Source organism: Hermetia illucens, chromosome 1 (genome assembly GCF_905115235.1).
Source record: "Hermetia illucens chromosome 1, iHerIll2.2.curated.20191125, whole genome shotgun sequence".
NCBI lineage: Eukaryota > Metazoa > Arthropoda > Insecta > Diptera > Stratiomyidae > Hermetia > Hermetia illucens.
This window is the reverse complement of record NC_051849.1, coordinates 8239604-8262539: the sequence shown is the minus strand read 5'-3', so window position 1 is coordinate 8262539 and position 22936 is coordinate 8239604. Positions and strand designations below refer to the sequence as shown.

Below are 22936 nucleotides of genomic sequence, written 5' to 3'. Positions count from 1 at the left end.
CTTTTTTTTTGTGGATAAACACAAGGAACTTGGAATAGATGGGGGATTGGGGATTGATTTTTCCCTTGTTTTTGTTATGGTAAATAATGTTTGATTATGTCAACAAGAGCGTCTGATCCGTAACAGTATCTGATGTTTGATAGCCCGTGGCTGGGCTATCTTTAGTTTTTTTATTAGATAAGGAATAGTACAATCGCTTGTCAAGTCTTTGTGTTATGAGTTCCGCCTGCTAGTCTGCCATAGAAGCTATTCGTACTTGTGACCTGCTACCAGACACGCCAACAATTCTCAACCTTAGAAGGTGTGATTATCCAAGCCTATATATGTATGAAGAAAAACGAGTGCCAAGAACTCGTCGGAAAGAGCTTTTTGCAAGAAAATAATCAAAGAATGAATGTGTGTATGTTTGAGATATTTTTAGGTGTGTGCAAGATACAAGATACAGAGCCAAGCACAAAAGATTGCTATTATTGAATCTGAACCAGCTCCACACACAGCTCCCCTGCTTGTTATCAATACAAATGTTCGTGACATATTAAACAGCTGGATTGGATGATGACAAATTTGAACTCGAGTTTTTATAGGAAAATTAAAAAAAACAGCAACAAAGAAGCGTCTGCGGCCGATCAACTTTTTGCTCAAACATATAAAAAGCTTCAAAGTTCTCTTGGAGCGCGTGTTTTAATACAGATGAGACCCAACACCTCCGCCGAAGCTCTAAAATGAAGCAATATTCAAGCATATTACGTATTACGTAAAATCAACTCTGGCGGCTGAAAAACACGTAATATAGTAAACTTTTTCTCTGCTGAGAAAATATCTGGTTCGGTGAACAATAAATTGCAATAATCTCCTCACTCGGGAGATAATTCGGCTGGAAACTTGGGGGTCTAAAAAAGGTTGCGCATATAAAGGTGGTCAGTGGCTCATCTCATGTATTTATATCCCTTAAGATTTGAACACGTTAACGTTGCCTCCCTCAAAAAGGAATGAATTCGTCAACATGTCCTATCATCATAGTCATATGAAAACATATGTGGCCTTCACTTGAATCTACCAGCGGGACATAAAACGCCCAAACATACGTAGAACGACCAACCGTCGTGCCCGTATGCCCATGTCAATCCGCTTAAAACATTTAAAAGTATATTAAAGGTCAGTCGAAGGGAAAATTGAAAATTATTGATTCAACCTTCAGCATTTTGATATAATGTTTGCACGTGGGGAATTATGAAATCCAATAAATTCACGTATGGTTTGAACACGCAGAATAAGGTCGGAACATTCCCAACAAGACTCAGTGGTACATTCATGATTCTGAAAAATTTAGAGCGGATAAATGAAAGGCAGAGCTATCGAGAGAGAATCCAGACCAAAAGGAAATCCCCCCCCCCCTTCCGATAGGCGAGATGGACTGCAAAATAAAGAACAATTTTTGAAATCAAATTTCCGCCTTCCTTGGTTACGGTAGACATACATATAACTCACTCTCTCATAGACTGGATCTGAATACAGACGTCATTAGCAAAATTCATTTTCAAGGTTTTTTGTAAAACAAAACCTTATTAAAATCGATTCACTGTTTGTCTGTCACAGGCACTTTTCGCCAAAACGGCTAAGCCGATCCAAACGAAACTTGATGGACAGATGCGAACTATGAAATCCCACGCATACAGTGAGTGACATAACTTTACTTTAAAGGGGGGCTTCCAATACATGCGAAGGGGGGTTGTAACATTTTTATTGAACTAATGTAGTCATGTGGGATATCAAATGAAATAGTTTTGACGTATGTTTCAAAATACGCCAGTAAATAGGCAAAATATGCACACTTAAAGTGAGTTAAGACTCACTTTCGGAAACTACCCAACGCACTTATACAAAATCTAGGACTGAAAATATGTCCCATTTCGATATCTGCTCAAATAAATTTACTAATAGCATTGTGGAGGCACAAGCTAATGAGTGAGCATTCGACCAGGCTTCGCAAGGGAATAATGAACTTCACCACGGAGTGAAACTCACTAGCCTGAGTGGCTCACCTACTTGTGGGTAGCGAGCTGAAAATCACGAGGGTGCCAGGGCAATCGAGTTTTAGAGAAAAGTCAGTTATTAGTGATGGCCAAGGGAGGCAAAGCCTCAAAAAGGGACCAAGGAAGCATGGACCAAGGTTGGCGGAAGGAAAAATACGACGCAGAAAAGGAGATTATGGCCCGAATTAATCATCATCTCCAGAAAAGGGGATATGACTTACGCCGATATCCTTAGGAAGGTCAAATCCGATCATGAGCTGATGGACCTTGGAGAAAACGTCAGCCGAATCACACGCTCCCAGAAAGGAGACTTGATGCTGGAGCTGAAGAAGTCTCCGGGCAAAACGATGGGAAATTTCCTCGGCAAGGTGGAGAAGTCCTTAGGAGAAGAAGCTCAAGTACGGGCCAGAAAGCAGGAGATTGTCATAGAATGTAAGGACATTGACGAAATCATGACCAAGGAGGATATCCGTGACGCCTTAGAAAAGCAGTTCGGACCACTTGGCTTGCAAGATTCCACAATCAGGGGACTGAGGAAGGCATACGGAGGCACGCAAACGGCAACCATAAGCTTATCAACTGAAGCAGCGTTCAAACTGCTGGCGGCTGGGACAGTAAAAATAGGTTGGGTCGTTTGCCGACTCAGGGAGCAGGTATCCCTTAAGCGCTGCTTTACATGCCTGGAATTCGGCCACATAGCGGCGAAATGCACCGGTGACTGTGACAGGTTAAAATGTTGCAGAAAATGTGGGGGAGAAGGCCATATGTTCAGGGTATGCAAGGCTGAGCCTGAATGCATGCTCTGCAAGGAAAAAAAGGGCGTCGACTGTCGGCACGTTGCAGGCAGCAGCAGATGCCCAACCACTGCGAAGCAGCGCAAGACCTTTTCTCGCATACCATCTATGAGAAGGGAATCAAAGCTGCCATAATCAGCGAGCCCTATCGCAACAATAAGAGCGGTGCCTGGACTGCAGATGAAACTGGCAAGGCGGCAATATGGGCGTGTGGAAATCAGGCCATTCAAGAAGTGATGGAGTTTCCAGAAGTTGGATTCGTCAGGGCAAAAATAGCTGGTATCTATATATATAGTTGCTATGCTCCACCAAGCGCGACGATAGCAGAATTCGAAGGAATGCTAGGTATGCTAGTCTCGGATGCAAGAAGTCGAAACCCCAAGATCATAGCTGGTGATTTCAACGCGTGGGCCGTGGATTGGGGCAGTCGCACTACGAACACCAGGGGCCGTATCCTGCTCGAGGCTTTCGCCGAGCTAGATTTGGTGCTTGCCAACACGGGAAACGTTTCCACTTTTCGTGGGACAGGGTCGGGCTCAATAGTCGATCTGACATATGTGAGTACTACATTGGCGAGGAGAATGACATGGTTTGTCAGAGAGCATTATACTCACAGCGACCACCAGGCGATTTTCCTCCAGATCGAATATGGGCCATGCGTCGATGCGTGTTCCCGTGAGGCTGGAAACCGGGGCTGGTCCGTGAAAGGGCTTGAGGAGGATGCATTCATAGAGATGCTATTGGCAGGCCAAAGTCCCGGTGGTGCGGCTACGGAAAAGGTAGAGCAAATGATGGGACGCATAACAAGAGCATGCGACGCTGCTATGCTGAAGCGACGAGTTCTCGCAAAAAAAAAAACTATTGGTGGAATGAAGAGGTCGCGGTGTTACGGGATGCATGTTTTCGTGCTAGAAGGATCTGCCAACGATCTAGAGCAAGACCAGACTTCGACGAGAAACGGCTAGCATATGTGAACCTTCGAGGTAGGCTTAAGCAGGCTATACGGACCAGCAAGCGAGAATGCTTCAAGGAGCTTTGGACAGAGGCAGACCAAAGCCCCTGGGGAATAGCGTACAGGATAGTTATGAAGAAGATGAGAGGGTGAACACCACAATTGACCTGCCCGCATCTTCTGCTCGATATCGTGACGGCCCTCTTTCCTCCGGATAAAGGGGAGCGCAAACAACACAAGCGAGCACTGGACGTCTACACCATACCTGCGGTAACTGAGGAGGAACTTAAGCAAATTTGCCGGAGAATTGGTGATAACAAAGCACCCGGTCTGGATGCTGTCCCCAATAGAGCCCTTAAACTTGCTGTTAAGACCAGACCCGACTGGTTTATCAGCGTGTTTGAAACATGCATGATAGAAGGAGTTTTCCCCGACCGGTGGAAGAGCCAAAAACTAGTTTTGCTCCCGAAGCCGAATAAACACCCAGGACACCCATCATCATACCGACCGATTTGCCTTATCGACACGGCAGGAAAGATGCTCGAAAGGGTCATCTACAATAGACTGCTCCCTATCATCGAACATAAGGATGGACTATCGGAGCGACAATTTGGATTTCGTCAAGCCCACTCAACGATCGACGTGGTAGACGTTGTTTTGAAGCTGGCTCGAGACGCGATGTCGTCTAAAAAATGCTGTGCCGTAGTGACATTGGACATCAAAAATGCGTTCAATTCCCCAAGCTGGGAGTGGATAAAAAGTTCACTGGCTAAAACGGGTGTCCCTAGTTACTTGACTAAGCTCCTCAACAGTTACCTTTCGGAGAGGATACTGTGGTACGACCCGGATGAGGGATCCAAGCAGTATACCGTCACCGCAGGAGTACCACAGGGCTCAGTGTTGGGTCCTCTCCTGTGGAACCTCGTTTACAATGGGGTCCTTGTCCTTCCCGTGCCAAAGGAGGCCACGATAATCGGTTTCGCAGATGACCTAGCTGTGGTTGTCGTCGCGAAAGAACCTGAAGACGTTGAAATGTACGCTAACGAAACCATTAGCGCCATAAAAGCGTGGCTGGAGATTGTTCAGCTTGACCTTGCGGAACAAAAGACGGAGGCGGTCTTGATTACCAATCGTAGGAAGAGGAATACGATTAATATTCGCGTTGGTGGTCACGTGATCACTTCGAAGCCCGTTATCAAATACCTAGGGGTGATGATTGACGCTAAAATCAATTTCAAGGGACATCTGGACTATGCCTGTGAGAAAGCGGCAAATACCAGCGTATCATTAGCGCAGATGATGCCTAACATTGGAGATCCAAGGTACAGTCGCAGATTACTTGTGGCCGGAGTGGTTCGCTCCACACTATTATACGCGGCACCAGTTTGGGAGGAAGCATTCGCGTGTGAGAGTAATCGTAGGAGAGTAAATATGACTTACCGCTTAGTGGCGCTAAGGGTGTGCAGCGCCTTCAGAACAATATCAGGCGAGGCAGCGTGTGTTATTGCGGGAATGATCCCGATAGACATTCTGGCAAGTGAGACACGCTGCCTGTACGAGACAAGGAAAATGAATCCTCTTGAAAAGGATGCAGAATGCCGCAAGGCGGCAAGGCGAGAGTCGCTGGAGAAGTGGCAGAAACGGTGGGATGACTCGCAGAGGGGTCGCTGGACCCACACTTTGATTCCCAGTATTGAGGAGTAGATCCAGCGACGACACGGTGAGATTAACTACCATCTGACGCAATTCCTGTCAGGACATGGCGGTTACAGGAAGTACCTGCACCAATTCAGGCTGGATGATTCTCCCTTGTGTCCTGAATGTGGTTGCACACCTGAGGACCCGGAGCATGTTGTGTTCCACTGTCTACGATTTCTCTCAGAAAGGAGGAGTTTGGAAGACTCCCTGAAAACCACTCTAAGCCTGCAGAACTTCGTCGGGGAAATGTTGAAATCGGAGGGAAACTGGTGTGCGGTGAACACCGCAATCAAACGAATACAAGAGGAACTGGGAAGAGCGGAGCGCGCAAGGAGGGCGCGAAGAACGGAAGGCGTGGTCGCGTAAAGCGCAGTCCACCCCGCGAAGTAATGCTTTGCGGCGGTCCCGCGGGGAAGTAAAAAGGAGAAAGTGGAGGTGGTTTTAGTGGGTGAGAATCCCACACGCTGGTGCAACCTGGCGCAGCAGTGTCTTTCTAAGATTTCCACCTCCATCCATAAAAAAAAGAAAAAAGACAGTCAGACAGACAGTAAAACGATTTTAATAAGGTTTTGTGTTTACACAAGTTAGGTCATTCAAGGTACTTATCGGTTTCCATTTAGGGCATGCTAATAAGGGTTTCGAGGCACTCGGAGTGCTTCTACATTATTTGGTCTGTTATCACAACGACAACAAAGGCAACAACAGCAGCTCCAGATGCAGCAAGCGTCGGCGCCGTCGAAATCGGGCAAGTTTCAGTGTGTTCATCTGGCCGTGCATGCTATGTGAAGTGGTATTGCACGTTTGCATCATTTCATCCCCGACAGCAGTGGCAGATTCCCGTAGGTTATTTGAGTATGGAAAAGGTACTGTTGTGCAGCGCTCATCACTACACAAGTTAATTGCAACCGTTTACAGATTAAAATATTTGATTATTTTAAAGATTTGATTATTTAAATTTGAGTTTTGGAACCAACCAGTTGGGCAGACTGTGCCTCTGTTGCCCCGTTGGTTCTTCTGATTTTCATTCCGCTATCGGCAGTAGGGCTTGAATAATTCCGTTCCGGGTATGGGTTCCGCTTCGGTGATTGTGTTTTTCGTTCGTAGTGGGGTTCGGATTACTCTTCATTTTTCTTTTCTAGGTGATTCGTGTACTTTATTTTACGAATGTCAGTTAATAGCAGCGCGGCAAACGCCTCCGGCCGCAGTGGCGGTACGAGTGATACCCTTTTGATGACGTTACTCCGAAGCCTCGTTCCGGCAGTTGGAGGCGCAGTTCGCGCTCGCGGGCATCACTGCTGATGCCACAAGATTTAATCACGCCCCTGCCGGCCTGGACGAGGAGCCAATTTGACTCGTCACTGTCGTTCTGGAGGAGTGTTCTACTCGAAGTTAAAGAGTACCCTCATCAAGCGACTCTCGGTAAGTCAGCAAAAATAAATCAATTGCTGACGGAGCTCAACTTAGGCGACCGTTCCCCGAGCCAATTTCTGCGTGAGATGAAGCGGTTGGGCGGGGATAAGGTTGGGGTTGAGCTTCTGAAGTCGCTGTGGTTCCAGGGACTTCCGGAATGCACTCAGGTAATCTTGGCCTGTGTGGATTCAGGATCGTTGGAGGTGTTAGCAAACCGTGGTCAATGAACTGTCGCGGGAAGCCAGCAGCAGACAGTGGCAACCCTCGCGGCTACCGTCTCCAAACTAGCAGCAACAGTTGGAGCTTTGCGTTCGGGTGGTAAGTCCCGAACTCATTTGCGGTCCGTGGCCGTGTTACCAATTTGCTGGCACCATCGTCTCTTTGCCGAAATGTGTCAGCCCGTGCTTGTTCACGACTTCAAAAAATCAAACTCGTTGGGAGTTCCGTCGGCGGCTACTCAGAACGCAGCTCCACGCCGCTTAACAATATTCCATCCTTTGAGTAACCGCTATTACCTGGTCAACACAGGTGCAGACGCCTCAGTTCTCCCGGTATCACGGAATCACAAACTGATTCCGCATCAGCTCAAACTAGCGGCGGCAAATTCGCCAACCATATATATTTACGGCTACAGGCAAGTGGACGTAAGTCTGGGCCTTCGACGAACGTTCTCATGGCGTTTTTTTGTACCGGATATCAGTAGCCCACTATGTGTTAGTAGCGGATCTGCAGAATAGGTCTCTTGTTGATCCCGTAACTTCGCTCAGGTCTTCAGAAAAAATTGCCACCTGCTCTATTGTCAGTGGTTCGAAGAGGAAGCCAACTCTCGCATTTGTACGCTTCTAAAAAAATACAGCAAGATAACTACCGAAGGTAACTTCTCGCAGCCAGCTAAGCATGATGTACAGCACTACATCCGCACTACTGGCTCCTACATCTTCTCGAAGGTGCGTCCATTACCATCCCAGAAGCTCGCTGTTGGTAAGAAAGAATTTGACACACTATCAAAGCAGGGTAAAAAAAAATTGTAAATTTCAACGACCCCAGGTCGTCAAAATGCCTAAAAATGCAAAATTACCGGGAAACCTTGATCGAAGGAGTCGGAGCAGATTGCGAAAATGCAAGAATTTCTAGGCTGCCATGCCGGGAACGCGAGATCTCACGGAAAATCCGGTGCCGAACAGGCTCGTTGAATTCAAAGAAAATTAAAAATTTCCACGACGTGGGGGTCGACAAGATCGGATTCCCGAGGGGACACCTTAATTGAATGGGGAGGTGGTCCAGATTGTGGAAATGCAATAGTTTCGACACTACGATATCGCCAACACGAGATATCGCGGAAAATCCGTCGGATTCCCGCGGGTGATACCTTTCTTTCTTACGTTACGATGCCGAGAACACAAGATGTCACGGAAAATCCGTTGGCAGACAGGCTCGCCAAAATTCTAGAAAATTGAAAATTTGCACGACCCACGGGTCGACAAGATGACCAAAATTAAAAATTGGCCGATTCCCGCGGTCGATACCTTGGATCGGAAAGTGAGGCGGCTCAGATTACGGAAATGCAATAATTCTTCCGCTGCGATACTGAGAACACAAGATATCCCAGAAAATCCCCCGCCGAATTCAAAGAAAATTACAAATTTCCTCGATTCCCGGTTCGACAAAATGGACAAAAAATGCCAAATCGTCGGATACCCCCGGGCGATATCCTCATCGAAAAAACGGTTGGTTAGAAATACAAAATCTTGATCGAAAGACGAGGCGGAACAGATTGTGAATATGCGAGCATTTCCACGTTACGATTCCGAGAAAGCGAGATATCTCGGAAAATCCGCAGGCTTGCCAAAGTCCAAGAGAATTTCCACTACCCTCGGATCGACAAAATGGCCAAAAATTGCAAAATTGCATTGAGTGAAAAGGAGATTTTCAAGGTAATCCATTTGCAAACGACTATCCCGATTTACATGCGACTAGATCAAAGGTCCTGTCAAGTGTCAAGTCCAGTGCGATTGACAATCATTTATTTATTTATTTATTTAATTAACGACAAACAGAGAGAATTCCAATTAATTATTGTCCTCAGGAGGAGGAGAAAGCAAAAAACTTATCCTACGTTTAAAACTACTTAAAGTAGAGAAGTTAAAAGGACCAAGCTGTTTTGCATTATAATTTCGGCAAAGCCTGGGAATCGGGGAATGAAAATAGACTTCGAGCTCCGCGAAGGGCACGTTGAAAATATCTGCGTTACGTGTGTTATAAGACGCAGGACGGCAGGTGATCTCGTCAGCGGCGAAGCAGTCCATCAGACCCGAGGAAAGTTTAAAGAATGTGCATAGATCCAGATAGGATCTACGCTGTTGTAGGAAGGGAAGGTTTAGAAAGCGGAGGCGGGAGGGGTAATCCACACGAGGGAAGCTTTTCTTAAAGAAGAGGGAACGGGTGAATTTACGTTGCACATTTTGAAGGGCAAGACAATCACAGTTACGAGTGGGTAACCAGATCACGGAGCAATACTCGAGGGTATTCCTCACAAGGGAATTGAAGAGAGCTAAGGAGGGTTGGATGGAGTCAAAATCAGAGGAGGAGCGAAGAATAAAGCCTGACAATTTTGCTGCTCGATTGATGATATCGAGGCAATGGGTCTTAAAGCGGAGCTTATTGTCGAAAGTGACTCCGAGATCTTGAGTGGAATTTAAGCAGGATAAGGAATGTCCGTTAAGCGAGTAGGAGAAAGAAGTGGGTGAGGATTTTAGGGAGTAGCACATAGAGTGACACTTTCTGACGTTTAGCGTTAAACCATTAGTCGAGCACCAACGAACCAGAGTGTCCAGGTTATTCTGAAAGGAAACACAGTCCATAGGCGAGGATATAGCGGAAACAGCTTAAGGTCGTCTGCATAGAGCAAACAGGGACAAGTAAGGAGGGGAGGAAGGTCGTTAATAAAAAATAAAAATAGCAAAGGACCCAGAATAGACCCCTGTGGGACGCCAGAAGAGGGGGAGAAGGAGCGGGAAGTACAGCCGTCAAAAGAGACGCGGCAGGATCGGTTGGAAAGGTAAGAGGCAAGCCATAAAACAAGTGGTATGGGAACGTTTAGGGACGAGAGTTTGGATAGAAGTATCTTGTGATTTACAGTGTCGAAAGCTTTCGCGAAGTCAGTGTAAATGATATGCACTTCTTGCCGTGAATTTAGACATTTGGCGACAAAGTTGGTAAAGTCAAGCAGGTTGGAGGCAATGGACCTACGTTTACCGAAGCCGTGTTGTTCTTTCACTATGTGTTGGCCAAAGTGGGCGGACAACCAGTCGCTGACATATCTTTCCAGGATTTTGGAACAGGAGGAGAGGAGGGAAATGGTATGGTAATTCTCGGCAAGCGAACGATCGCCACTTTTGTGAACGGGGATAATGAGAGCCTCTTTCCACAAGCTGGGAAAATGATTCTCTTCAAGGCTTTTGTTGAAAATAAGAGATAGGGGAAGGGAGATGGACTTACCAGTTTTGATCAAAAAGAGGTTTGGAAGACCATCGTAGCCAGGTCCGACCTTGGCATCAAGTTCGTCAATGAGATATTCGACAAGGATAGGAGTAAGAAGGGGAATGGTAGGCGATGCGGGGCAGGCTACATCTACTATCGGGAGGGATTCGGAGGAAGGAGGAGGAACATAGACTGTAGAAAAGTAGCGACAGAGTAAATCACAAGATCGTTGGGGGGAGTTAGCTGAGAAGCCAGAGAATTTAATGGACGGAGGGGATAACTGGGCGGGGCAGCGGGAGTTGCGAATGTGGAACCAGAAAGGTTTCAGATTTCCGCGCTTTAGTGAGTCTTCCACGCTGGACAAATATTCGTGTCTGGACTTACGTATTAAGGATTTGACCGAGGAACGAAGGGATTTGAAAAAAAACTAAGTCAGCAACGTTTCTAGAAGACAGGAACTTCTTTCTCGCAGTCTGTTTTTGACGTAGTTTTTTGTGAATTTCAGTGATGAACCAGACGGGGTAAGAGCGTAAGCACTTAGGAGAGGAGGGAACGTAACAAGGAAGAAGATCAGATAAAATGGTATAGAAAGTATTGAGTGCTTGGTCACATGGAGAGAGCAGGGGGACCCAGTTGATTGACGCCAGGGCTGAGTTCAGATCTTCGAAGTTCGCCTTACGAAAGTTGAACTTGGTAGGCTTGCGAGCGACAGGAGAGTGGAGTCGGGATATCTGAATATCGAACTCGAAAGCAGGATGATGGGCGTCAGGGGCAACGTAAGACGGAGCATGAAGGGATTGGGAAAGATAACGTACAGGAAGGTTAGAGAGGACAAGGTGAAGAGTACGATCTAAGTGGTTTCTAGAAAGGTTAAATTGGAGGGCCCCACAGGTGTACATGAAAGTGGATAGAGGAAGGGAACACAACCTTGACCGTGACCGGTATTCGAACTCGGGGAACAAAGATGAAATCATGAAATTAACGACTCAATTACAGTGGCTCATAGAAACAATTTGTAGGATTAGTTTCAAATTTTTGATAATAAGAAGAATGCATTCGTCTCCTTGAATTGAGTTTTATTTCTTTATTTATTTATTATTTCTGCTAGAAAGTCATCGGGTTTTTTTTTTTTTTTTCAAGAGAATAAAGGGAAACAATTTATTAAATTTATTTCTCTAACCATATGAAAATAAATACCCATTTCACAATTAAAATTTGCGATAGAAAAGGGGAAAAATATAAACTGTATGCTGTCAAAACGACAACTTCGCTAATCAATCTAAATATTTAAAAATGTACTTACTTAAATCTTGTTAAATCAGCAAATATATTTTCCGTTACCGGGTACACAAGGAACCCGTTTTTCTGAAAAATGAACAAATACAATAATTAAAATACTGCATAAATTTACAACTCAGAGTGAAATGTTCTTCTGACAAATGTAAATAAAGAAATTCCATGTTGATAACCTTCCTTTTTGTACCGATCAAAGTTCAGCAGAAGTCAAAGAATAAGTTACTACAGATTACAATGACTTTATGAGGAAATTATTTTGTTTTCCGGATAAATACGAGTGCAATACCTTTTTCAATGTCATGAAACACAGAAAATTTAGTTTTTAACGAATCAAATTATCATTACATATAGTACTGATTAAATTTAACCAGAAAATAATCCTTCGACGAATGCACTGAATGAATTCTGATGTAATTTTCATTTATTTTATTCTTGTTTATTATTTCTATAAAATCGGATCAGTCAACAGTTGATAACTATTCAATGTTTCGGAAAAGTTCAAAAGTGAAATTTGAACGTTATGTCATGCATCTACTTTATGATTAACTTAAAGAAAGAAAAAATAATAAAATTTTCTTCCGGTGCCCCATCTAAGTACTAACCAAACCCAATAGCGCTCAATCCTAATGAACGATGACGACCTCCGCTTCTTCCGTTGAGCCAATTTTCAATAAACCGAAACCGCATGTTACATCCCATTACATCATCTCTGTTACATGAATGCCAACCGGGAAGCAAAGAAAGCGACCTCTGTTACCCCAGCGGTCCATTACAAAGATCTTTCCGACAAACTGAACACTTGGGATGGCGAGAGTGATCTGCATTGACTTGTCAAATACCGACACCAATGCACACAGGATATCGAACATTTTTATTGCCTTAATAATAAGAACGATACTTTTCTTATCGACCGTCGAGCCGCAACGGATAGATGGCGAGAATATTTTGAGCAGATTACAACTGAAGAATTTGTTCATCCTCCACTTCCACAATCATTGCCGACATTTGGAGTAGTTCCACCTTTCAGCGCAACTTGGTGCTCAGAGGTGGCGGTGAGGAAGATGGGGCGGCAACCCTGTCGGCCAAACCAAAACGGAGACGCTGTACTCACTTTGGTTTGCCGGCCGTGATGCAGTAGGCGAATGCTCCAAAGGTCTAATCAGGGCGATCAGACCCGAGTCTGCACGGGGACTCATCTGAAGTGGCAAGTTGGTCACGAAACCTTACCAGGGGTATACCTATATTTGCATGCATATTTGTAGGCAATTATTTTATATTTTATTTTATTGAATAATGGCGTCATCTCCAATTTACGACATCCGATGCGCACAGTGTAACGAGCCTGAATCCGCGCGCTCTAAGTTCCTCGATTGCGACGGTTACTGCGGGAAATCCTACCACATCAAATGTCTAGGTATTCCTGCAGTATTCTTAGAGATTCGAGCAAAGTTCGCTAAAAACATATCTTATCGCTGCAACACTTGCCATGGCTCCACGCTGTCTGATGCAATACAGTTGCTCAATAAACAGTCCTCGACCTTGACCGCCATTCAGCGCGCCGTTGAGACTTCCGCTTTGGTACCGAAGTCAAATGGATTTCCTCTACCGGTGGCTTCTACTGTATCTACTGTACCTCCAGCTGTGTCTACATCTCCTTCTGCCAAGGACGACCATACCAAGCTCCCGATTCAGCCCAATCACTGAATTCCGCCGAAAACCTGAACCGCAACACTGGTGCAGTGCCAAAAATGCAGCGATCGACGTCGTCATCTGCATGTTCCCGACGGCTCAGGAATCCGTTAGACGAGACTGTGACTTCCGAAAAGGCGCTTTCTACTGTGCATAACAATGTAGCCTCAACATCATCTCAGGAGTCTATGCACCAGGCCTCTCATTCTGTATTGAATTCGCCTGCAATGCCCTCCTACATCAGGGTTGCTTCTACTGGCTCTACACCCCTAATCCAGCGGCAACCATGCGACGAGTTACGGTCCACCAAGCCTCCGATCCTGTCTCGCTCCATCGCGGCTACGACGGGACAATATCCGCAGCCTCCCTAGCAAGTTTCGAATCGGAACACAGCCGCCCCATTTTCTGACATCGTTCCTGTCGCCAACGAAGCTCCGCTTACCGCTACCGCCATATATCCTGACACTTCATCCATCCATACCAGTGGCCTCAAGTTCTTCATCACCAGGCTAGCGATCACAACTTCTACGGACGATGTTCTGGAGTATATAAGGAGCTCTGTCCCGCATTAAACTCACAAAACACGACAACACCGACCGGGTCATTGCATCTTTCAAGGTTACTTATCCGCACGAAGTTGATGTCCTCGGCAACCCTTCTTTCTGGCCTGAAGGTGTATTCATAAAGCCGTATAAACGCCCCAATTCGCGGGTAAATTTCAGGGCAATCCGCCTGCCTCGCCGAGCTATATAACTGGATCCATGTTCACTGTTCGTCTGTTTTATCAGAACGTCAGGGGTTTAAGAACCAAGCTGGGGGCCTTCAATTTATCCGCGCTGGCTCAGCAACACCATGCCATCTGTATCTCCGAAACCTGGCTAGACGATGCCATATTATACTCCGAGCTCCCCGAAGGGTACTCCACTTTCCGTTGTGACAGGGACCGGGATGCTTCTCGTAAGTCCACTGGCGGTGGAGTCCTAATTGCTATAAAAGATTCACTCCCCGCTGAACTCGTCTTCTCCTCCTCTGGCTTTCCTTTTGATTGTGTTGCTCTTCGTGTCTCCCCGCCCAACTTCCTCCCGTTCATTGTTTCTTGTGTATATGTCCCCTGTGCTAGCCCTTCTCACCTGTATGAAGAATTGTTTGACAGTTTGTCTGAACTCCTTACCGTCAGATTCCCTTCCCTCCCTTTCTTCCTTTGTGGAGATTTCAACCTCCCCATGCTCAACTGGCCTAATCATCCTAGTCTTCCAATTCCTTCCAACAACCTCTCCCATTCTTCCCTCCCACTTTCTTCCTTTATGTATACTTGCTCTGCCCTGAATTTCAATACCACCAAAAACTCTTTGGGCCGTACTCTCGATCTCTTCCTTTCCAACCTCTCCGAGCGCCACCTCTCTTTATTTCCTGGCATATCCCCGTATGTAAAAACCGACGCTCACCATACCGCGGTTGAATTTGAAGCGGAGCTCCCTCGTTCAAAACCCAAAACCAAGCGTAAACGCACTAAGTTCAACTTCCGCAAAGCCAATTTTGACGGTCTGAACTCAGCTTTAGCGTCATTCAACTGGGTACATATATTAAGTAATTCATCGTGTGATCAAGCTCTTAACACCTTCTACAATATCCTCTCCTGTTATGTCCCTTCTTCCCCTCCCTGCCTACGTTCTTACCCAACTTGGTTCACAACGGAACTTCATATTAACATTCGCTTGAAACATACACTGAGGAAGAAGTTTCGGGCTTCTAAAAATGACGCCGACCTTGCTTACTTTAAAGCTATACGATCTACTGTGAAGTCAATGGTCAGAAAAGCGCGTAAAAGGTACCTATTTAGCGTTGAAGCCGCCCTTGCCCGCGGTAACTTAAAACCCTTTTGGTCTCATGCTCGCAACTCTCGTAATCCAACTCAATCTGTCCCTTCTTCTATCAGCTTCGCTGACTCCACTGCCAACTCCCCACAACAATCCTGCGACCTTCTCTTCACCTACTTCTCTTCAGTGTTTTCTCCCTCGAGCCCATCACCCTCTACACCTTTCATAACCACAGACTCCTCCGAATCACTAGCCATTCCTCTCCTTACGCCTTCCTTGGTTGAGTTCCTCATTGGTAACCTTGATCTCAATGTCGGACCTGGCCCCGATGGGCTTCCTAATCTCTTCCTCCTTAACTGTAGAAAACACATTTCCCTCCCCCTGTGTATAATCTACAACAAAAGTCTAGACGAATGCTACTTTCCCCGTCTCTGGAAAGAGGCCCTTATCATTCCTATCCTCAAGAGCGGAGACCCTTCCCTTGCTGTGAACTACCGCCCCATTTCCCTTCTCTCCTCTTGCTCCAAAATCCTAGAAAGATACGTCAACGACTGGTTGACTGCGCACTTCGATCACCTCATTGTCAAAGAGCAGCACGGTTTTCCCCAAGGCTTTACACTTGGCCCCCTACTCTTCCTGTTTTTTATCAATGACCTCGCCTCCATCCTCACCTGTCCGTATTTGCTTTACGCAGACGACCTTAAATTGTTTGCCTCTGTTTCGTCTCCATTGGACTGTGCTCTCTTACAATCCAACCTTGATAATTTAGCCCGTTGGTGTTCGGTCAACAAGCTAACACTGAATGTCAACAAATGTCACTGGATGCGCTATTCCTTGAAACCCTCCCCATCATCCTTTTCCTATTCTCTCAGTGGTCAACCCCTTTCACTACTGACCTCCTTCAAAGACCTGGGTGTAATATTCGACGATTAACTTCGTTTCAATTCCCATTTCGTTGACATCATCAATAGAGCTTCCAAAATGTCTGGTTTTATCCTACGTTCCTCGTCCGACTTTACCTCAATCCAGCCCTCCTTAACACTCTTCAATTCCCTTGTCAAAAACATCCTTGAATATTGCTGTGTAGTCTGGTCCCCCTACCACATCCGTGACGGCCGCGCTCTTGAAGCTGTACAACGCAAATTCACCCGGACCCTCTTTTACAAAAAGAACCTTCCACGGGTTGATTATCCGTCACGACTCCGCACCCTCAATTTCCCCTCCCTACAGCAACGCCGTATCTTCCTTGATATGTGTACTCTTTTCAAACTCTGCAATGGTCTGATGGACTGCTCCGCCAACTCGGATATTACTCTCCGTATCGCCTCGTCTCATAACACACGTAATGCGGACATTTTTGATGTACCCTTCGCCGAGCTCGAGATTTACTTTCACTCTCCGATCCCGAGGTTTTGTCGGTCCTACATTGCCCTACAGCTTGGTTCCTTTGACTCTATGTATCTCTCTAGCTTTAAGCGCAAAATATGCCATTTACTTGCTCCTCCCTCTGAGGACAATATGTAATAAGAAATTTGCTTTCTGTGTATTGTCCTCATTAAATAAATAAATAAATAAATACCCGTTGTATGTGAGTACAGCTCGGTTATTTGCGGTTGGCCCCCTAGTGGGAATTTCACGTTGGTTGTTGGTTATGTTCAAGCGAGAAGAGACCTTCGGGCCTCGGCGTGGTTTTGCGTTTCAACACGGGTGCCGTACTCCTTAGTTTGGTAGAGATTTAAGTAGGTCTTGCATCCACCAGTATGAATGCTAAGCCATGCACTTAGTATAGACTGGTACCGTTGTTGCTTGTCACAGCGGGGCTCTGATTGTGGTCACAAAATCAATCCGTGTCCGTAGAGGACCGTGGAACTAAGTCCCCACGACAGAGGTATCCACGTAAAATACACAAGGACTCACTGTCAGCGCAACTGAACTCGAGGAAGTAATAAAACGAATGAATCGGAGAAGGAAACAGGACCTGACGAAATCACATCTGAGCTCTGGAAAGCGAAGAGCTGGGATCCAACACTGTGGTTCAGTGAATTCTTTAATCGGGTTATTCAGGAAGGAAGAACACCATTTGACTGGCAAGAAATAACCACAGTTCTAATATGGAAAAAGAAAGGTATCATCAGGTTGTTGAAATTACCGTCCGATCCGATTACTTCGCTATACTATGAAGATTTTTGAACGCATTTTTGACAACCGTATTCGTGAAATTGTTGAAATAAACGTGAATCAAACCGGATTTGATAAAAACTGCGGAACTAGTGACGTAATACACGCTGCGAGGTTATACATGGAGGAACACCGTGCATTTCTGTCTCTAGAGAAAGCGTTTGACCGGGTTCCACACAAACTTATCTGGTATGCTCTACGACAACAATTAGTACCAGAAGAACTGCTCTACCACGATCGGAAAAGTAAAGTTCGAATTGTGGCGGGTGTATCAAAACCGCTTCGTGTTTCTGTTAGTGTTCGTCAAGGAAGCGCCCACTCACCACTGTCCTTTGTTTCAGTTATGGACACCGTCACATGGGACATTCAACGTCCAGCACCCTATACACTGCTTTATGCAGATGATGTTCTCCTAGCGTCTAATAGCAAAAATGATCTCGAGCAACTTGTTAAAAATGGAATGATCGCCTCATTTAACACGGTCCCAGATTGAATTTGAATAAAACTGAGTCTTAAATCTAAAATTTACCGCAATGTCATCAGTCCTGTTGCTCTCTATGGTTCTGAGTGTTGGCCGACTATAAAAGACAATGAATGATGTCTTGCGGTAATGGACAGGAAGATGTTGCGTTGGAATTGTGACGTGACACGTTTTGATCACATCCGAAATGAGGATATTCGCGATCCATATGGGGTTGCACCGATCGTGGAAAAACTGCGAGAGAGGCGTCTTCGATGGTATGGTCACGTAATTCGCGCTAACGAGAATTCACTTGCCAAGATTAGTCTGAACATCGAAGTTGACGGTAATCGACCATAAGGCCGGGCCAAACAACGGTGGCTTGATACGCTGGATGGGAATTTAAAAGTCTCGCGATTGCATTTTTGTTGGCACTTTTATGAAGTTGAAATGTATAATTTGGAAATATACACTGTCAAAATATGTTGCTATTCCTCTTGTACTCTCCTCCAGAGTCAATTGTTTTCGTAAGGATGCCCAACATAAATGAAGAGCTGGTACCTAAGAGCTGTATGCCGTGTGGCACTCGCAAAGCCCACTTGACGAACGCGGTGAATGACGTTTGATTTGCTTGTCAACGTTTAACGATTAAAACGGAATTTCAAGGAGGTAATTTTTTCGAAAATATTTTATGTAATTCTGTGTAATGTGATTTAATGGAAAATTTTATTTCTTTCAGCTTTGTTTTGAAGTAATAATCAAAAATCAAGTGAAATCCGTCATCAGTTCAGACCTAAACCAGGCCGAAGTAAATATTTTTTTTTTTTGTTGATGTTGATGTCTGATGAGTTGCCTCTGCCCTGGACGAAACCGTCAGTCAATTTTTTTGCTTTTTTGAAAACTTGGGTTTAACTCAAAAAAGAGGAGTCCGTGAACTACAAAAGAGGAAGTAAGTTGCTTCCCAAGTGGTTCGGTCCATCACTAAGTGGGTGCGGACTCAGGACTCTCAGCATCCTCAACAAGAAACAAAAGCTGATATTTTGTTAATGGTATAACATCATATGTAAGATTAAGGTGATAAAAGGTGATGTCGGTGATATTACTTTGTAATATCACCTTTTCTAAAAATATGATATCACATTACCTACTAACGCAATGTTTCACAAACCTCTACTACAGGATACTGTAATCTTGTAGTGTACCTTTACCGTCTTGAATAAAGTGCTCTAAAATATTTTAAGGCCCTGGTCCAATTGAATTGTTGTGCCATCGATTATTATTATATACTCAGATTTGAATCAAATTTGATTTGGCTGGATGAGTAAGGGGATTGAGTGCTTGGCTGTCGCAGCCGATGGTCGCGGTTCAAATCTCACTGGTGACTGGGGGATTTGTATCGTGATTGGATGTCGGATACTAGTCGTGTCACAGCTGTGAATAAGTACCTGGGTCAAATCAGAACAAGAACCACGACAAACGAGCATAATGTGCATTCGTATTTCTTACTGGCTAGTATAAATCGTCCAATAATAACTGCAATGAAAGTTCGTTTATAAGGTTGTCTGTGAAACGAATCTATATCAAAATTTGTCGCTGTCTGTCTACCACGTGCGGTATATTCTTGTTTTCCTCTCATTTTGTTTGTTTCTTTCCTTACATAATATGAAAATAGGAATAGTTAATACGCAAATACTTTAAGACTTTGCCTACCATTATATTTTTTATAACACAAGATATCAGATGTGACCTAATTTAAATTATACAATCAAACTACTGATAATCGACATAATTATATACTTCTGGTTGTAAAAACTTTGAATTTGACTTACTTTTCTCAGTAAATTGTACAAAGATCAGTTTTTCAATCTACTACTTGTAAGCACTGTGATAAGAAAAAACTATCAACTTCAACCATTCCTTTTCTCATGTGAACGAAAATAAAGTATGTTTTATGATGCTGAAGGATCCAGATCAGTCATTAAACAACGCATATGTCTATTTAAGATCACGCTTTACAAATAGAACTTATGTTATCTGTTTTCTTCACTTCGAACGTAACGAAATCATGGTAGATACGAGTAGCTTCAATATTCAGTATAATCAAAACATAAATATCAATTGTGAGTTTTAATTCATACAAACTTCGATTTTTCCACTAAACGAATCTTTATTATTATCTTTCGTAGGCAACACCTTTCACCCAAAATTTGACCTACATTCAATTTTATTCTGGTAAATGGAATCAATGAAATATTAAAATGTCAATGAATTTTTTCTTCGTGCAGAAAGAGACTAGGGAAAACCAGTCAATAAAGAGCAAAGTACTCCCCAGATAAGTTAGGCAATCTTCAGATGGACTATGTAGGAGGTATACTATATGTCTTTCAACATTTTTTTTTATGCGTAAATGGAGGTGGAAATTCTTAGAAAGACACGTCCGCCGCAGCTCCGCCGCCCGAATGGCGGAACTACACCGGGCGCATGTGGGATTCACACCCACAAAAAACCACCCCCGGTCTCTGCAGCCCCAACAACAGCCCCGCGGGACCACCATTGAGGTATTACTTCGCGGGGTAGGTTTGCTCTTAGGCACTCATCCTTCTCCTATTTGCAGCTTTCCTCCTTCTTTGTTCCTTCAGCAACTCCTGCATTTGGATGATTGCGGAGCCAACCGCAAGCCACTTCTCCTCAGACTCCAGCATCTCAGTAATCAAGCTCTCCGGGGTCCCGCTCCTGCCCAACACCTGGTTTAAGCTCCTTCTCTCCATCGCAAATCGTGGGCAGTGAAACATCACATGCTCTGGATCCTCCGGTATGCCATCGCATCTGGGACAGTTCGGAGAATCATCCAACCCAAAGCGGTGCAGATACTGCCTGTAGCAACCACCGTGCCCCGTGAGGAACTGGGTCTCCCCATGTTTTCGCTCAAGCCACACCCCAATGTTGGGAATGAGCCCGTGCGTCCACCGACCTTTCGTAGACTCGTCCCATCTGCGTTGCCAGAAATCAAGCGACTCTGACCTTGCCGCATTTCTACGCTGTGCATGCCCCTCCATACGTCTTGCATTGTACAGGACACTCATTTCTTTGGCCAGAATGTCAACCGGGATCATGCCTGCCACCACCAATACTGCCTCATCTGATGTAGTTCTAAAAGCACTGCAAACCCTCAAAGTCATCCGCCGGTAAACCGAGTTCACCTACTTCCGTCCCTGAGAGTTTGCAAGCGCCTCTGCCCACACAGGCGACGAGTAGAGCAGGATAGAGCGCACCACTCCGGCTAGCACCAACCTCCGGCAATGTTTCGGCCCACCAATATTTGGCAACATTTTTGCAAGTGCCGTGGTGACACTGGCTGCCTTTTGGCATGCATACTCTAGGTGTTCCCTAAAACTCAATTTGGTGTCAATTATTACCCCCAGATATTTGATATCCAGCTTTGATACGACCGTATGTCCACCGGCCTCCACTTTCACAGTGTTATTTTTTCTGCGGTTCGTTATTAAGACCGCTTCCGTTTTCGCGTCCGCCAAGGTCAACCCGGACTTTACCGCTCTCACTGTTTCCGTCGCGTAAACCTCCACATCTTTTGGGTGTTTTGCTGCAACAATCACAGCTAGGTCATCAGCAAAACCGACAATCGTAGTCCCCTCTGGGACGGGAAGAGCAAGCACCCCATTATACATGATATTCCACAACAGGGGACTAAGTACCGATCCCCAACTGACTGGACTGGACTGCATGACCATAAGAAGATTGTATTTAGTGTATTTCTCTTATTTTATTATTCCTGCAGGATTCAAAATGAGCAGGGGGTGTGCTCATTAATTACAAGGTATTCTGCTGATGACAAAGTTGATTTATCTGAAAATTTTACTTCGATATCATTATACCAAGGAAGGAAGGGAAGGAGGGGATATTTACCGAGAATGAGAAGGACAGGATACACCTGCTTCTTAGAACTCATTTCCCGGAGTCTTACCTCACGGTGGCAGGCGACAACATTCTGAATCACACGCCAACAACGAATAGAAGGGGAAGGAAGGAGAACTGGGAACTAGCAAAAGAGGTATGCTCAGAAGCTAGGCTAAGATGGGCAGTGGGAACTTTTAAACCACTGAAATCTCCCGGAGTAGATGGCATTTTCCCAGCACTTATCCAGAGAGGCCTAGGAATTATCTTAGAGTCTCTTCTGAGGGTGGTAAAGGAGAACATAGCACTAGGATACACACCAAGGGCACGGAGACGAGCAAAAGTGGTCTTTACTCCGAAAGCGGGTAAAAAGGATCCTTTTCACCATAAATCTTTCAGACCAATTTGCCTAACATCGTTCGTACTCAAAACGGTGGAGAAGGTCATAGACAACTATATTAGAACTAACGTTCTAAAGCGTAATCACTGTCAACACGCTTACCGGGCAAGACGGTCAACTGAAACTGCTCTGTATCAGCTGACAGAGGTACTACGGGACGCCATAGAAACAAAAGAAATTGCATTGTGCGCGTTTTTGGATATCGAAGGAGCATTCGACAACACATCGCACACAGAAATACAGGATGCCCCGAGCCGCAAAGGAGTGGGAAACACCCTGGCACTCTGGATGGGCAAAATGCTAGAAAGCAGACAAATAGAGGTACAAACAGGTACAAATTCTATTATCATGAACACCACTCAAGGCTGTCCACAGGGTGGGGTACTATCGCCGCTGATGCGGAGTATGGTAGTGGATGAACTCCTGGACGTGTTAACAAATACTGGAATACAAGTCCAGGGTTACGCGGATGACATTGTTTTAATCTGGAGGCGCAAATATGAAGATACCCTATGTGATAGAATCCAAACTGGACTAAGGGTTACTAATGCCTGGTGCAGGAAGGTGGGATTGCAGATCAACCCAGCCAAAACCACCATTCACTAGGAGGCGTAAGCTTGATCACCTGAGAGCCGTAACATTACATGATATGGAAGTGAAACGAGAAACAGAGGTGAAATATTTGGGAATTACGCTAGACCAAAAATTACTCTGGAAGATACATATCGGAAAGCCACGAGGGCTCTGATGACTTGCAGATCCATAACAGGAAAAAAGTGGGGTTGCAGTCCGAAGATACTACTTTGGATATATACCG

At 45.0% G+C, this 22936-nt stretch overlaps 1 protein-coding gene across 1 annotated transcript in view; it reads right to left on the bottom strand.

Moving 5' to 3' along the window:
• LOC119648845 (protein FAM214A) overlaps nucleotides 1–22936 on the bottom strand; it is a 142376-nt gene that overhangs the window by 69135 nt on the left and 50305 nt on the right. The window contains exon 2 of the mRNA XM_038050724.1: nucleotides 11671–11732. The gene's annotated coding sequence lies outside the window, so the exon portion shown is untranslated. The remainder of the gene's footprint in view (nucleotides 1–11670; nucleotides 11733–22936) is intronic.